Raw genomic sequence first — 18,379 nt, 5'->3', positions numbered from 1 at the left:
CCTCTCATATCTGCAGCATGTGACTGCTCCAGCCAGATTCTGCAGCAGAGCTGACAGTGTTTTGTCCCTCAGCTGATGAAATCAGAGTCGAGGTTTGCAGAAACTTTTTTCCTGAGTCATTCATCAGTTTTAAATTTCCCAAAATGAAGTTAAGCTGTGGTGTACCATTCTTTCTGAGTTAAAGTGCCCTTCTCAACTTAGGCACCCTCTCCATTTTGAAGACAACAGAAAAATCTTCATAGAAAAACTGGCTTGGTGGTTTTGTTACCTGGTATTGGCAGCAGGCTTCAGAAGGAAAATGCAGTCCTTTGTAATGGGGTCTATGAACAAAGTTCCTTCACACTTCTGCAAGATGATTCCTTGAACATAGGTGAGGTACAAGGCACCCCATGGCCCATATTTCTCAGTATAAGATTGCCAGTCTCCACTGCAAACAAGATTGGTCTTTGCTGGTTTTGTGCATATGCCTCTAAACTGATTGTATGTTTTTAATTAGATGTTCTTTCTCTCCTCACTGAAGGCAGTCCAGTTCAGTTAACAAACACCTCTGCTCTGTGCATCCCTCAGTCAGAGGTTATCTACACACTGAGCCCTGCAAGCTCACTGCTGCTCGTGGCTTTCCATAAAGCAGGTCAGTTCTGATGGCAGGAGAGGATAACCCCAATTTCTAAAAGTGCCTTGATATTCATGGAACCACCCTCCAGGGTCTCCACTGCTTCCCACAGTTGGTGTGCTGGGTGGCAGAGGCTGGGTGATGGCATTGCTGAAGCTCGTGGCATGTCCTGGCTGTCTGCAGCTCCCTTCAGCACGTGAAAGGCGGGAGAGGCTGCCTGGAGCAGCCTGTCCTTGTTGGCCTCTAATCCATCCAAACCCTAATGAAGTCGAAGCCACAGTGGACAGCAGCAGCCACATGTGGGCTGTGTGTGAGGTGCCAGCAGCTCTGGCAGAGGATGTTCTGTTCAGGTGCAAGGTGGGATTACGGTGCAGCCCCGCCCAGCCTCCCCTCCCTGAAGGAGCTGAACCACCCCTGATGGGCGGCTGCTCAGGGGAGGACTGGGGGTGGAGAGTGCCTGTCACTGCTGGGGGACTTCTGATCTTCATTGCTTGGGCGCATGAGCCTTGCAAATCTTTCCAAAGGCCATGGAAAAGCAGGAGAACAGCTTGAACACGTCAGAGAAGGAGGAGAAGAAGATGGGGGGGGGGGGGGGGCATCTTCTGGCTCTACCTGCTCTCATTGGTAGAAGCAGGCAGGGGTCCAGTGCTCAGACATCTAGAGATCATAATTCTTCTCAAAAATTACTTGATTTACAGTATGTAACTCAGGAGACAGTGACTGTGGGGGTGCCCAATGACCCAGAGACAGGCCATCTCCTTGACTTGCATGCAAAGAGCCCCTTCTGTCTCTGGAGGATGCTCTGCCAGCCCAGATCTCTTCCACTGTCTCCCCCTGCAGGAAGGGCTTTCCTTCCTGGTTCCAGTGCCCAGGATTGGAAGAGAGGCTTTGTGGCAGGAGACAGGTGGTTCTTCTAGAGCCCAGGTCTAAGAAAGGCAGAAATAATCTCAGGTTGTAGAGGAGAGAACAGGTGTTTTGCTGTTCCTTCAATCTTACTCCTGAACTTTGAGCACAGCTGGGGTCTCACACATCCCCAGGGTTCAACCAGCCATGGGTGCACCTTCAGCCAGGGCTTTGGGCCAGCCAGCGATTCCCCTCTCCCCCACTGAGCATGTTCTCATGGTCAAATACATTGAGGCCTCAACGCAGAAGGATTCCCCTGCCCAGCTCTGCACGGTGTCTTTTGCCCCGCATTATTGGCAAGCGTGGTGTGGGGAGGGTTGGCTGTGGGGGATGCACTGGGCTGCTGCCAGGAGGGATGTAACAGCACGGAGCAGCCCGGGTTTCCTGGATACACCCTGTCTTGCAGCTATCTGCAGCTCTGGAGTGTTTGGTTCAGCCTCAGCCCGGCCTCTTTCTGGCAGACTTGTTTATCTGGGTGTTACATTGCTGGAGGCCAAGGCTTAGTTTCTGTTGTACTTGTGCCAGGGTACACAACCCTGGCAGCTCTCGGCACATGGGAGGAGTGTCTTTTATCCCAAGTCTCCCTCAGGAATTGATAACTGTTTAACAGAGCATCAGGGGGAGAGGATGGAGTGACTGGAGGAGTCCCAACACAGGGAGGGGAAATGTACCCTGGGAGCAGGAAGAAAAGGCTGGACTTAAAGTCCATGAATAATAAACTTGGGTGCTTCAAATCTTTATGATTCGGTGGTGGTGGTGGTTACCTCCAAACTAGGATTAATGAATCCCCTGTAGCTATTCTGCTTTGACTAGATCTGGCAAAGATTACATTAGAGAGAAAGGGAGTGGGGAGATGGAGGAAGAAAAAGCACCACTTATCAGCATGCTTATACAGATAGGAGTTAAAAGGTGTAACCTGATAAGATATCTTTCATTTCAGGCAATGCAAGCCCTGTACAGTCCCTCTGGGTCTCTTAAAGAGAGGCTCTTTGGAGCCTCCCAAAAGCACATTGAGCTATGGAAAGCGTCAGGAGCTAATCATGCAGCAAGCTGAAGGAGCCAGGGCGCCCAGCTGAAACCAAGGATAAGTTCTGTCTCCAGAGCAGCTCTGGAAGCTTTGCCCAGCAGGATGCAAACTCCCCAGGTGTACTCTCACCCGGCCCGGAGCCTGCACATCCGCAGTGCCGTGAAGGTAATTCTGAGCTTGGGCAGCCTCAGGAGGACGCAGGTCTCAGGACATATTTGAGTGTTCCTCAGTGCAGCAGAGTCACACCACCTGTGCAAGTGGCAGATCAGCTGTGACAGGATCATTTGCAAAACTTATGGCTGTTTCATATCCCCCTGTACTGAAACCCTGCCTTTGCTGATTGGGACTCAGGCATTTTGCAGAGCACTTTTGGTTGCAACGTGCAATTTTCAAATATGACCAAAGCAGCAAGGCACAGGGTGAAAACAAAGAAACTAATATTTTTAATGTTCAGTGTTGGTGGTGGCAGTGAAAGGTGGAAAAAATTCAGGGAACCTACAGATCCTCTGCACCCAGTTCACATCTGTTCACAATTCACTGCAACCTGCCAAACAATTAAAAACAACAACCTGTTTTATTAGCTGTCACATCCCATAAAATATTTCAGGGCCCTTCATCAGCAGCTGACACCCTGTCAATAACAGCTCTCTGGGTTAAAAAAAATATTCACAATGTTATTTCAATGTCTGGCTCTCAGAGGTTTATCTCCAGTGCCCATCACAAGAGTACTCAAGCACTAAATGCAAGGTTAACAACTTTACAATTAAGGATGTGAAAGACATATAGATGCTGTTTTCATCCCACCCTGAGTTTGAGAAATGCAGGTCTTGGAGGCCGAATTGCTCCATGGCTGGTCCTGCAAAGTGAGGTGCTGAGCTGTGGGCAGGCAGATGGTTGGCCTTGACTATGTACAGCTACAAGAGAATTCCTGCATTATGAGTATGAGCCTTGGCTTTGCTCAGCCCGGCACCAGTCTGAAGATTTAACCACTCATTTAAAGAAGGTTTGGTGGGGAAAATATGCTCAAGATACTCAGATGCTGCCCCTGCCTTTTCTTGTGGCACTTCTGGTACCACACTCATGAACTCACTAGACACTGCACTGTCCTTGTTTAGCCCTGGCAGACCCTATCCTGCTGCCAGTGCTTCCCTCCAGCAACTGCAAAATGAGTAAGGCATCGAGTCTGAAACAGATTAATCCCTTCAGCACAATCCTAAATCTGCCAAGGCTGCCAAATTCTCCCTTTTTCACTTCCCACAGGAACAGAAGACTTCCCACAAAATTTCCTTTACAAAATGTGCTTTTCAGAGTTTTAAAAAACTAAATTCACCTGCATTTGAGAATATGATGTCCAAGACTGAAATAAAGGCAGTCAATATGGAAATAAGCATTTTGAAAACATAAAGACTTACCAGATCTGGTTTTTAGAACTGAAGATGTGAATGACTGTGTTCTGAAAATTATTTTGTATTTTTTCATGCAAAAGGAAGAGGTTGCACTCCTATTTTTAAATGCAAAGCCAGATGCAATTTAAAAACAAACACTTTCTGTGCTCTGCATACTATACAGCCAGAGTGACAAGCCCTGTCCCATGGAGTTCACAGTTTAAGGAGACCAAAGAGAGATGAATGATCATGTCCAAGATCAAACATGAACTTGGTGACTCAGTCTGTGACTGCAGCCCAGGCCCTTTGATTCAGAACTGCTGGTCCATTCCTTCTACCCTCTCCTGTCATGTTCTCTAATTTTCCATCGAGGCTGTATTTTTAGGGGGGTAACTTTACACTCGGTGCTGTTGTTTCATGTGCAGGTACTTCCTATCTGGCAAAAGATAATCTGTGATTAAATCAGCTGGGATCAAACAAAGCAAAATGAGGAGGAAATCAAATACTAAAATCCTGTTAAACACCTCCTAAGCACCAGGAAGGGATGGCTGTAGTTCTCATCTCACAGGGGTTGCAGTGAGTCCGTGAGCCACTGCAACTGCCCATGAGCCATTAATGGACCTGTGGCATCATACAAATTTCAGGATGAAAACTGGCTGATTTTCTTGAGATGATCTTAGTTTCATATACCTGTTTTCAGAGATATTTTCAGCATTGGTACAGCATGGTTGCCTAGTGTGGGGAAATCTGTGGGTCACATTCTGCCCAGTGCTGCCAGCACAGTCAGCACTGCCATCAGGTGCATCAGCATGGGCATAACCAAAGGCAGATATTAGACTTGAATGGCTTTTATTAGTTTTGTTCTACATGGATTTTTGTCCAGGTTTTAGATTATATTATTCCTGGAATTACCCTTAAGTGAAATATGGTGTTGTGACCCCATTTTCTCCTCCCAGGGACTTGCTCTCAGTGAATGGCAGTGTCTTGGTCACTTCTCAACATGACCCTGTTTTCTTCCAGAGAAGCTACTGGACTTCAGAAAGCAATTTCCATGCCAGGAATGCCAGGGCCTGTTTGACACAGCAGTGAGTGGCTTAATGCTCAGATCTCTGTGGCTTCATCCTGTTCCAAAACTCCCCATACACCTGCAGATGCAGCTTGTGTGTCTGTGCCTATAGTCACCCTCAGGGTGGCCCAGCACATGGCACACAGTGCTTTAATAGCAGCATGGAATGACACTGTTCTCCTCTCTGTAGCATGAGTACTTAATTTAATAAGAGCACAATTTTCTGCTGGTGCACATTCATGGGCTTGCAGTTGCATGCATTTACTCACAGGCCTGGAAAGAGCCACAGTAACAGGCTGTGGTGAGAAAAAGACAGATGTAAACAAAAGAAATCTGTGGTGTTGGGGTGGTTCTTCAGGGAAAAAAATAATAAAAAAGAACAAAAAAAGGACAAATGCTTTGGCTGCAGGTGTTTGCAAAATCCTTCATCAAATGATCATGAAGACTAGGTGTGCCCTCAGTGATCCTAGAGAAGCCCATGTGGTATTGACCCTCCAGTCCTACAGGCAGCTTCAAAAGAGCCTCAAGGAAGCTTCAACGGGATGCAAAAATTTTTCCTTTGGAAATCCCAGCGTGGATGGTAAATTCTCTCTGTTGCATGGGGTTCAGCCTCAGCATTTCTATTTAAAAAACATTCAACAGTGGGAATAGCACGGGTAAACCTTGGGCAACTCTTTGAAACTCTAGGCCCTTGGTAATCTTAGCAGGTGAGCTGCGATAAATGGAGAAGCTCGGAGGGGCTCGGGGCGCTGGCTCTTTGGGCAGCACTTGGGGCTGCTGGGGCAGAGGTGGGAGGCAGGGAATGAGCTTTGATATAATGATATAACGTCCCCTCTCAAACCTCAGGGAGCCCGGTCTCCTAATATTATTCTTTCTTCATTCTCAATTCAAACCAAAAGTGAAAACAGAAAGAAAATAACTCTCTTTTCTCTCCTCACTTGCCTCTCCCCCCCTCTTCCCTCCTGCTGCTGCTCCAGCAATGGGAGGGAAGGGAAAAGGGACGAGAGCCACTTAGATCAGTTTCATGCACAGGAGAAGCAAGACAGGAATTATTTTTCTTGTTAGCCTTTTTGTAAGAAGACAGACAACCCTTTCAGCCCAAATACAATATTGTAATTGCTCATATTCAACTGACAGAGGTTCCCAGATGAGCTCCACTGAGGCGTCATTTACTAATCTGTCATGTTCTATAGCACCCGGCACAGAGCGCTGTAAAAGTGTCTTCTTCTCTTTAAGTTATTTATATAGTTGGCTGAAAGCGCTTTGCTTGTACAAACTAGAAACTATTAGATTAGACCAGCGGAGACAGCCAGAGGCAATCTTTTTAACAAAGTGAGTGGGATTCAAAGTAGGGTTGGAAAGCAAATATTATTTCACTGGAAGTCTATTAGAGGTAGTTCCCTGGATAACAAATAAGTGCTTTGTTAGCTTAGCTTGAAGAAATGCACCGGTCAGGTTGGCAGCAGCTGGGTCTAATGGTAAGCTGTGTGATAGCAGATGATAATTCTGTGATCAGAGCAACACGTAAGCCAGTTTTGCTCTCCCTTCCTTCACAGCCTGCCACATCCCCGGGTTTACTTGTTTAGAGTGCATGTCAGAACTTAGCAGCTGGGGATAACTCCGTTTGTTTTAAAACTTCTCATCATGACACGCGCGCACACACTGAAAGAAAAAGTATGAAAATCCAGCCTATCAGAAAGCAAATATTGTTCTCACCAGGGAAGGCTAAAAGGTTGTGCCTGTTGGAGTGCTTTAATAAAAGTGGAATCTGGGCTCAAACCAAGTTTTAGACATAGAGCTCATCATGACAAACAGAAAACCAGGCTCCAAGTATTAGAAGAGATTGAAGCATATTCATAAAAATATGCAAAACTAGTCATAATCACTATTAGCTGCTAATTCTGGAAAATATCAATTTCATTCAGCCCCTGAGACAGCTGCTTTCAGTGATGGATAATCTGATTTTTCTTTGGTAGAGCATAAAATGTCCCTATGTTGTAAATCCATATCAGAGTGATTCCTAAAAGCAGAATCATGTCTGTATAACACCTTGGGATCTATATCTTTCTTTGAGAGGTGCTCCATACATGTAAGAGGTTGTTTTTATTTATTATTAATAACCACTTGCCTCCTTGAAAATTCCTGTTTGTAGCTTCCAGTTGAGGGTTCAAAAATCCAAAATTATACAGTTTCCTATGTAGAAGGTGGATAAAAGTCAGACAATCCAAGGGATGGCTAAAATGTAAATGGGCAGATGATAGAGGGTTTCCCAAAAGGTCATTACTCAACTCCACTCCTTGTATTCATATACAAGACTGTCTCCAGGCTGGAAGCAGCAGGAATGCTGGGCTACCCAAAAAAGCAGCAGAGAAATCACGGCCCATTGCCCAGCTCAGCTGCACCTGGAAAAACTGGATTTCCTCCTGGGTTCCATCCTGGGCATAGACTCTTAGAGGGGATAGCAGGGTCTGCTCCTGGATCGGTTGGTCTTGGCAGAGTGCACTGTACTGTGTCCCTTTTCTAGAGAAAAGTAGGGCTACCCAGGGCTAGGCATGGTCTTCACCCAACAATTTCATTTTCAAAACCTGACCACCATCAATGGGGCAGATTAATCCCCAGGATGAAGGGGATAAATCCCCTCCCTGCCACCTCTCCACCCCCACCCAGCCTTCCCCATCCCTGTGGGCTGCAGCAGGACTGAACAATCCTCGTTTGCTCCACAGCTTCCATTTGGCTCCTTCTGGGCTCCCTGTGTCTGATTCTTGGGACTGACAACACAAATCTGTGCTGGAAACTTGTAAGTTGCCAACTCTGCAGTAGGAGAACAGGTAATATGAATGTGTTGAAGTTTAGGCTTCAAGTTCATGCAGGCAAGCTCTTTAACAGATAAATATCCATTCAGCTTGCCTTAAAAAGCCAGATGAAAAATGGGCTTTTACCAACACCCTCCAGTGTCTCACTAAGGCTGTTTGCTCACCCTCCAAAACTCCTGCAAGCTGATAATTAGCTGGACCCTGTCCCAAGGCAGCCACACTCAAAGGAGAAGGTGCAGAACTTGCCCAGTCTGCTCCCACTCCAGCCCTGCTACATGCTTTTTTTTTTTTTTTTTTTTTTTTTTTTTTTTGAGAATCGTTTTACTTCCCTAGCTCTGCTTTAAAACTTCGAGGAAATTTGCCCTTTTGCCCTCGTCTGTATACTCCGAAGCCAGAGGGGAAAAAGAATATGAAAGACACTCTTGAAGAGGACATTTGTTTTTTGTGTTCTGGGGAAGGGGATGTAAGGAGAAGGAGTGAGGGGTTTTGTAGAGGTGAAATGCAGTGGGAAGTCCAAGAGTTACCTACGACTTGTGCAGGTGAAAACCACCATCCACTCATTATCCCTCTTAAGTGGGTTAAAACCCTAGGGATTCCCAGGGACACACCTGGGTTCTACTTTGCCAAGGGAGTGGGAAGGAACACGGTCCCCTCCCAAGGCCAAACCGCTCCTACGCAGTGGCAGAGCCCCAATTGCTGCGTCTGCCAAAGATCCCGAGTGTGCTTCCCTTCCATTGACATTCGCCTCTGATGGCGCTGCTCCCCGGTAATGACGGGCTGGCCTTTCTGCTCCTGGCAGCAGGCAGCCAAACTGCTCTTGCCTTTGATCGTCCCTCTCCACTCTGCCCTCAGGGCCATATTTTCCTAAGGGAGAAGGGGGCGAGGGTGCAGCCATGTCACCAACTCCCTCTAGAACAAGTCAGGCAAGTCTTTTATCTGCAGGGAGGTTTCGCTCTACTTAGGGGAATTAAGACTCCCCCAGTTTGACTCGCAGCCCTCGCCTGCTGATAAAAATGCCTTTCAATGGCTCAGCACACCTGGCTCAATGCACTGCAAGGAGATGCTTAAGTTTATCCCTGTTAAAAGGATCCAGAGGGTGCTGGCAAACCCACAGCAAATGGAAGTGACTTGAGAGAGCATGGGGACACAGGGGTGAAAGTCCCTCTTCCTTTTTTTCCTCTATTCACGGAGATTTTTTCCTCCACGAAGTGTCAAATTCCATCTTTTACTTCCATAGGAAGGTGACAATGTCAGCAAATTTCTTAACAGGCAAGAAAGATGAGGAGCCAGAAAAGGGCATTTGTTCTTAGACTGTCTGCAGTGAACAGGAGTCACCGCGTGTGACTGGGTTTTTGCAATCGCTTTTGCTCCTACTCTGGCTCCTTTACAGGTTATCGGTGGATCTGCTCTACAGGAAAAGCTCCAGACAATGCAGGTGATCTGCAGGGACATGGAAAAAAGAAAATGCCCAGGAGACAAACATGTGCCCTGGAAAACTAAATACCTGCTGAGGCAATCCTCAGCTGTATTTCCACAGCAGTAAATGTAGGCAGATTCAGGCTGGTGGGATTTGCTCCTCTACTTACATTTTTGCAGTTCAGAGTGCAGCAAAAATTTCCTTTTTCTGGCTATGCATCAGGGGATCAAACCCAGACTCCCTGATCAGTGACAGAATGGGAATTCAAAGACATTTGTCTGGGCCGGCAAAAGAAATTTTGTCATGTTGAACTTTTAAAAAAATTTCATTAGTTAGTTTGGTTTTGTTCCTATATCAGCTGCTCTTTGCCTTCCTAGAGCTGTCTTTCTCTCTTTAGATCAGTCACAGGCAGGCTGTAATGGTCTTAATGCAGCTCTGATCTATACAAGCCAGCAGCTGTGTCTGTGATATATTGCAATCTTTATTGCCCTGTTACTACCATTGTCTCAAGTGCTTCTCCAGATCGATGGTGAAATTCCTCTGCTTTAGTGGCCATAAGCTGGGAGGTCACTCACTCACCAGATGTGTGAGCTGAACTGGCACAGGTTGGGTTTAGGGATGCTCAGCCTACAAAACATCACACAAATCCACCCCGCAAAACTCCCAGCAAGATAGGAGTGAAATGAATTCCTGTTAATGTCACAATTCCCACATTCATGGATTACATCAGGAATTATTTCTTCTAAGTGGATCTGGATTCACTCCCCACTTTCAGTTTGTCACAGCTATGATCTGATAAAATTATGGAACAAAAGTAATTCAGATGTACAGACAGAGCTAGGCCTATTTGGGGGAATGAAGATTTCAGGGAGAAGCAGTGAGGATGTTCACAGAAAAATTAGTTTGGATGTTAGACTTGAGGGCCTTTGTGTCAAGGGTCTGAGATCAAGGGGTCTAAACAATCCTCTTGAGCCATTTGATGTGAGACTTTATGGCTCGAACCCTGCTAAGTGCTCTTGCATCTAATATCTCCTCCATACAAATACAACCCTCTCTAGCTCTTTCTCTCCAAACCCTAAGTCTGAGTTCTCTCATTTCCTTTCCTACCCTCTCACCTATGCAGGGAATTCTAATGCAAATCGGTTCCAGCCATTGCTTAGCTTTGTTACATCATATCCTTAGTTCAGTCCCATTCCCTGCCCTCTCCCGGGCTACTTTACACCTCTTCCCTAGCTTGAAGCGGTTGCAATTGGAGCTGCTTTGTCATCCTAAATTCAGAGGAAGAGAACAATTACTGACATTATCTCCTCACCCCTAACGAGCATTGGCAGTGCGAGGATGCAGGGGGAGTGAGAACAGAAGACATTGGTCCAATATCCCTAGAAGAGAAGGAACACAGAGCATTAGCTGCTCTTCCTCCCCTTCAGCCTTCAGTAAAAATATCATCTAGGCTCTTGAGTGGATCCTTTTCCTGAAAAACATAGTGAAACAGAATCTCAATTTTCACTGAGAAATATTCAACAGTTAAAAAAAAAATAGTCTGCAATGCCCAACATCTACAGCCATACCTATTTAAGAGTGAATGTATGGAGGATCTATCAAGTTTTAGCATGGCCTGTGTATTGCTCATCCTTTAAAAATGTATTTCTACTCTGGAACCAATTCTGGCTCAGATTCCCAGCAGAGAAAACAGCATTCCAGAATCCAGCTAAGGCAGCAACTGCTCAGCAAAGGGATGCCAAAAGGGGGTTTGGACAGCCTAAAGTGTAAAAAGCAGGAAATTAATAATGTAAAATTATTAATTAAATATATTTCTTTTTCCAATGGAAAGGATTCAAATTTCAAAGGAAGAAACTGAGAGCACAAACATGAAACAAATACAAGGAATTTCTCTGTTCAACAGAAATATGAGGATGCCAGGCCTGTCAAGATTGGTCCTATGAAAGACCTGGAATAAGGACCCTTAGGAATGCTAAAAAATAATCTGTCTTTATGTTATTTCCTTCTTTAAAGCCGTGGTCCCTGTGCACCAGCGGGTACCAGGAGGAGCAGGCCTGAGAGGTTACTGGAAAGATGCAGAAGAGACTGATGGACTGGAAAAAGAGTCTCCTGTAGGAACCAGTCTAAGTGCCAGGCTGTATGAGAGACCACAGTGGATTGAATGACGCTGTGTGTGTTGGGAGAGCTTCAATTACTTAATTAAGGAAACTATGATACCGAGAGCAGTTTGAAGAGAAAAGCTCTCTCATTTGGATTAATTTCACTTTATATCTTTTTGGTGAAAGATGGAAATAAAAACGGAAGCAGACATGAAATTTAATAATGTTATTGCTAGAAACTCAAATGGAAAAAATACTGGGGATGAATTAAAGCTGAGGCATAAAATGCTAAAAAAGGAAAGAGCGAAATGGTCAGGCAGAATGTAAATAATTCATTTATTTCCAGCAGTAGAAGAGTATTAAAAAACAAGGGACAGTGATTGCAGCAGGCAACTGGGAGTTGGGACTCCTGGATTTATTTCTTTTTCTTCACATACGTCACTCCATAAGTCAGTCCTTCCATGCTCCAGTGTCCCCAGTACTTCTTCAATGCCAGTGATGTAGTTGGACTTAATTTGCTGATGCCCTGTAGGTGTAAATTGTTATGAATTGGCAGAAATCACTTGAGATTTAAGGATGAAGTTATCTTTCCATTAGGAGCTTGGCTACCAAAACAAACTCTCCTTTGAACTCCCCCAAAGAAAACGCAGCTCCCACTGAAATTTCCCATTTCTTCTCTCACTCCAGGTATAATTTTCCCCTGTGAAGTGATACTCCTAATTGAATATCTCCTTCCAACTCCCCGGCATGAGTGTAGCTTCTGGGTAAGGAGTGTGAATTGCCTCTCTCATGCTCATAAAGTTGAATCAAAGCTTCAGTTAAGTCAATTATTGTTATACTTTCCCTTGCAGGCCTCAATATCATCTCACATCCAAAGACTGGGGGCAATCTCAGAGGTGCTGATGAGATGTGCTCTCTACTCAACCCTTCCATACAGACTTGCTGCTGATTCCTGACTCTTGGACAAAGGGGATTAAGGCTTTGCTGCTTTGCTGGGCAAATCTGGCACCTACCAGAAGGTGCTGATGGTGCACACAATCCATGCACTAGTGAGTGTCTTGCCTTGGAGAAGCAAGTGCTGCATCTAGGTGAGCCTAGAAAGCTGCAATTCTTTAAAACATTGCATTTGCCATTGCTCTGTGAATTGCTGTCCTATGGGCATTTTTGGAAAATGCTCATTGACCCTCTGGCAGGTTTAATTTTTAGGAGTGTTGTCCTTTTCCAGCAGAGAATTTGTATCAATAAAACCTATAAAAGCCCACTCAGCTACGTGTCGAAGTCAGTCCAGCTAGATATGCAAGTAAAATACTCCAGAGCAAAGGCTTCCAGATTATTTATATCCCCTGTAGGCTGTCATGGCAGTGATGTTGCTCCTGGAGATCAGAGAAACCAGATGGGTATTTGGTTGTCTGTGATTGTGTAGATAATCAGTTACCAAAAACAACAGCACATTCACATAGAGAAGTGGTCTGTGGCTCCTCTGTTTTGACAAGCTCAGTTGCTGCATCTGGATTTGAATTGCTAAAATCAGCACAAATGTTATTGTTGAAAGCCACAGACCATGGTCTATGTCAATGACAGAGAAACCTCAGAAAGTTTGGAGGTTTCCCGTCAGCACCCAAAAGTTTGGGTATTTCTCCAGAATTAGCCAAACAATTGAAACACTGCTGTTTGAAAAAGTTCAAGCAGTAAACTTTGGGGCACAAGTTGTTTCCCAAGATTTCTGAAATGTGTTGTTCCAGCCTGAGGTTGCAAGATCACCCCTTTGCTTGCTATCTCTTTGTTACCTCCATTAATTACTTTCATGAATATTATTGCATCATCTAATTCCATACTGTTAATGAGGGTACACTGTGGCAGGTTCCATCCAATCCTACAAAGCTCTCAAGAAGGGGTTCCAATCTAGATGAATACAACATCTTTAAAGGCAGGAAATGAAGTAACATCACTCCAGTCCCATGGGGAGATGACAGAACTTGTCTAAGATCGTGACTGAGATTTGTGACAGAGCCAGGAACTGCAGCAGTTCTTCTGAGATGCCAGCCAGCACATTATTGATAAAACTCCTAATTTCCTCTTTCTGCTAATGAAGAAGCATCAGTATGGATGCTGAGAGTCAGTTACCAGAAGAAATAATTGTTTGAGAGATTCTAAAACTACAAAACAAATCCCGTTTTACTTTTGAACAATAGGTTAAGGTAATTTCCAGATCGGTATTGGGTTGGCTATCCCTGACTCAGAATAGCAAACATCAGCAAAGCACCAGCAATTAACCAAATTGTTAACAACTGCTCTGCTGGGGAGAGTCTGGGGCAACTGTGCAGGCAGGGGAAGAAGGTGGTTCACTGTAAATTTTACTGAACATTTCAGTGCTGAGCCTGATAAATGGTTTCTGAAGGGTTTTTGTGATGTAACTGGGACTCTGAGGAGAAAAAACATTTCTCAGCCCAGATGCTGTGAGCCAGAGTATCCTACCTGCAACACCAGATGTTGAAGCAGAAAGATAGAGGGGAGTTGTGGTTCTAATGGAGAAATACAAAATCCAGCCTTGCTGGAATGGTCTCTGAAAGCATTATTTTCCAGATATTGAGCTGGGAATAAGGTACTTCAATTTCTGACTGTGTGAGGAGGAAAGAAGAGTCTCAGACACCCATTTTTAAACACTAAGGGTGGGAATCAAAAGGTCTGTGGCTGCAGATTATTATCCAAATCAGCACTGAAGTCTTAACTCCTGTATACAGAACATGGGTAGTCTGAGTGTTCAACTGAGCACCCTCCTGAAAATACATCTTAAATATCTGTGTGAACTGTTGGGTGAATTTTGGGGAATTTGAAACAAATAAACTTTTTTTAATTAAAAAACAAGTATTTTCTGTTAAAATATGCACCCTTTTAGTCCATATAGACATAGACTCCAATGCTGTCACATACAATTTTCTTTTTGTGCCCTCCTCTAAGCCCTTTCTTTTCAATCAGTCTGCTCTGAAACTGATGAAATTTAGCAGTAGCAGAAATCTGAATCTGTGGGTTTAAACATCTCTTGTTCCTTTCCTCTTACTTTTGCATGAACACTTTTTTTTTTCTGGTTTAAATAAGTCAAATTAATTTTAAAACATTCTGATATAAAAATGGAGCTTGAATAGCCATGTGGAGACCTCACAGGTATAGCAGGAGTTTACTTCTATAATTAGAGATTATAATTTTTCTTAGTAAGGCTATAAACCACACATTCACATCTCTCCATAGTGATCAAAGAAAACTCCAGCTACTTATTACATTAAAGAAACCCAACAAAACCCCCGCCTCTTTCTAATATTTCAGTAGAAAGAGGACTACAAAGTGGTGATTTTTTCCTGTATAAAGAGAGGCTTTTTGTCAAGCCCTAGTTTTACTGCAAATGTTGGAATCAATTTCTGCAGATAATTACTGACAATTTATCTTATTTCTTATACTCTTTTTCTGTGGCCCCAAATACCTAGGAAAAGTCTCAGGACCTTGCATTTGTTTTTCACTTGACTTGATTGAATTTGCTAATCTGGATTTAGAACAGTTTAGGCACAGTTTGCTGTACTTCAGTAATAATTATTAAAAGAATAAATTGCCTTGCCTGATGGCTACGTGTGTGTGTGTGTGTGTACGTAAATATATGGGTGTAATTATAAAGAATTATTCATGTTTCTTTCTATTTGCTATATACTTTAACTTCAGGTAAGTGTTTATGGCCCATTAAAATGGAGCAATTCCAAAATTTCCTAAGCATGATGAGCGGTACCATAAATATGTGCATGCCATTGCCAATTACTACATGAATAACAATATCCTGAATGCCAGATGCCTTCATTAAAAGGCAAGCTTGGGAATATTCTCAGTTTCTGCTTTCTCTGCGTTTCTTGAGCAGACTCCAGCCTCATGGTAGTCAGCAGCAGCAAGCAGTGGGGAGCTGCAGTTTTAATAACAAATTGTGACTGGTTGCTCCTGGCTGCAAAGCAGCTCCCAGTGCAGCGCAGGGCCCTGGAGGTTGTGAGAGAACACAAGGATTCCATTTAATAACTGGCCTTTGGAGGGAAATGCATCAAAGCCTTAGCAGACCCTTTGCTGTGGGAGATACTACCCTCAGCTGAAACTGGGCATAGGATTCTCTCGTTTGCTCAGACCTATCCATTTGTAGCAGACAATATCTTCATTAACAGCTGAGAGTGGGCGGAGGGCAATGAGGCCAAAACAAAAAATAAAAAATTACTGTTAAGATTTTAAAGTGTATTATATCTATTTGTTTCTCAGAGTTGAACTTTCTATAGAATAACAAAATAGTTTGGGTTGGCAGGTACCTTAAAGACCATCCTGTCCCACCCCTTGCCATGGGCAGGGACACCTTCCACTATCCCTGGTTGCTCCAAGCCCCATCCAACCTGGCCTTGGACACATCCAGGGATCCAGGGGCAGCCACAGCTTCTCTGGGCACCCTGTGCCAGGGTCTCTACACCCTCACAGAGAAGGATTTCTTCCTCAGATTTAATCTCAACCTATTCCTTTTCAGCCTGAAGCCATTCCCCCTTGTCCTGTCACTGCAATTCCTGACAGAGACGCAGCTCTGGTTCAATGACAGCAGTTTTACAGCCTTTACTGATAATCACATACACTTAGTTATTATGTCAATGTAAATCAGCATCATATATTATTTATATAAGAAGAGATTTTCCAAAGTGCCAAGGACACCCAAGCACTCAGCTCCCTTCAAAAGTCAGTGTGGGAATGAGGCTCATGGATCTCTCTGTACCTCCAGTACCCCACAAACACCTTGGTGCATCTGATGGGCTCTGTGTGTTTATTGAACTATCTGTAAGATTTATTTCTGAGGTATATGCTTTGAATTTCAGAATCTGGGTCCCAGACAAACAAATTCTCTATTCAGTTCAACCAGGCACTCCAACATATTTTGTTTGCATTAGCTCCACTCTGTTGCATTAGTAATGTCCCATCTTATCATATTAGCGGTCTGCTTTGCTAATACACGAGAAGTCGTTCACACAGCACAAAGTCTTGTGTTAGCACTTGTTTTCCCTGTGTTTCACTATAGACAGAGCTCTAGGGGCAGGAGGGGAGGGATAATTTCTTCAATATCTCATGTTAGCTCTAATGGGAAAATAGGAGGATGTTTTGTTTCACTTGAATTTGGACAGGAAAAATATCAGCACTTTGTTTTCTTCCTTTTGTCTTTCCAAACACAAAGATATTGTTAAACTGATTTTATTTAACTGAAAGGAGTTCAGCTGGTTGAGATTTTTGAATGTGGGCATTTCAGCTACTTTTGCTTTTGAAAAAAAAATGGAGAAACAACGATTGTAGGACACCAAAAGGCTTTTTTCTTCTGCTTATCCCAACATCATTCCCACCCTGTTCACTGCTGAGTCCACATAACTGTGACTGACTGCAGTGAGAGGAAGACTCCCTGCTCCTTTGGAAATAAAGCCACCATTTTTTGTATGTTTACAGAAAATTGAATCCAGCGTAAATCAACACAGAGACTGAGCTTCAAACTGCTTTTTTGCACCAGTTCTCATGTGGGGTCTAAGGATTCTCTTCTATTGTGTATGCCCAACATGGTCCAGAACAAAACTGAGTTTATTTTGTTTTTCTCTCTGAACCACTGGGACAATTGGACAGGCCTGTGAAACAAGAGTGAAAGCATTTTATTGCTATTGAGTTATTCTGCTACAGGAAACCAAGTGAGAAAATAGTTATTTACCTATTACACATATTATATTAAGTTAATCAGTTTAATTAAGGCCAATTCAGCATCACTGAGCTCTTACATACACTAAAACCCAAGGTAGGAGGAAGAAAAATGGATTTATATGCTGTGACAAAAGGGAGAATGGTCTTTTCTGAGGAACTGTGTCTCACCTGTTACTCAAACAGCAGAAGCAGGACCCTTCCTCCTTGTCCATGACTACAAACAATATTCCTGCTAGCCCCAGGGAACATTAATAAGCCTGGTACTTGATGAAATTTAATATCTTATGGTTTAGACACCTGTTGTGGCTTCCAGAGCAAAGCTTCTTGCCAGGCAAAGACTCCTGTGGTACACAATGCAGAGGGGTTTTTTTGGGTTTTTTTAATGTTTTAACAGACTGATGAGGGTGAGAGGAGCACCAGCCCCACTGCTGTGCCACGTGCAATGTGTGGTGCCTGCAAGCCTGTACTCACAGAGAGGCTTCTCTCTCCTTGCAGGGCAAAGACATCCCAAATGGATCCTGGTAGGGTTTCACAACTCCAGACCTATCCTAGGTGTGTGGTGATAAGAAGTGTTTGAGAAATGTTTCAGGAGTTATTAGAGCTCTCAGAACCCACTCTGTATCTCTCCTGACCCGTTTTAGTGCCTCAGGTGGTGTGTACAGCTGCTAATGATCAGTGTTATTCACTGAATGATACTGCCTGAAATAAAGTTGTGATTCAGTGCTTGACAGAATAACACAGAGCAGAAATGTGGCACCTGTCCAAGGGTGTCCAAAGCCACGAGCAGTTCAAGAGAGTCAAACACTGAACACTGAGCTCTCCTGAAAATCTGGCCATTAAAATTGACCAGGCTTGAAAAAGGAACACTTTTAAAATCCTGGCCCTACTACCAGGTATGCATTAACCAGCGGGGAAAGTGGTAACAAAAACTTTTTACAAATGTTTTTTTTCTGGAAAGGTTTCTAGGGTATTCACCAATTTGAGGACTCATAAATTGTCAAGACTAGAAATGTATTAAGATGTTTTGAGGGAGTGATTTACCAGCTCTCTAATGGAACAAAACATTTAGGATGTGAGACTTTTCAAATCCAGCTTAGATCTGGCACAGAAGTGAACATTACCCAGCTCACACCACGACAGAAGACTTCAGTGCATCCATCTCACAAGAAAAATATTGAGGCAATTAGTAAAAGGAATTTTAAAGGAAGCTTTATGATATCTGATGCTGTCTGTCCTAATGCCAGACTAGACAATCTTAGCTGAAAACATAGATTTTCTGAAAAGTACACTTTTTCTCCATAACAGCTTTTTAAGAACTAC

The sequence above is a fragment of the Anomalospiza imberbis genome, chromosome 17 (assembly GCF_031753505.1).
Source record: "Anomalospiza imberbis isolate Cuckoo-Finch-1a 21T00152 chromosome 17, ASM3175350v1, whole genome shotgun sequence".
Lineage (NCBI taxonomy): Eukaryota > Metazoa > Chordata > Aves > Passeriformes > Viduidae > Anomalospiza > Anomalospiza imberbis.
The sequence above is the reverse complement of the archived record's forward strand: the minus strand, read 5'-3'. Positions refer to the sequence as shown.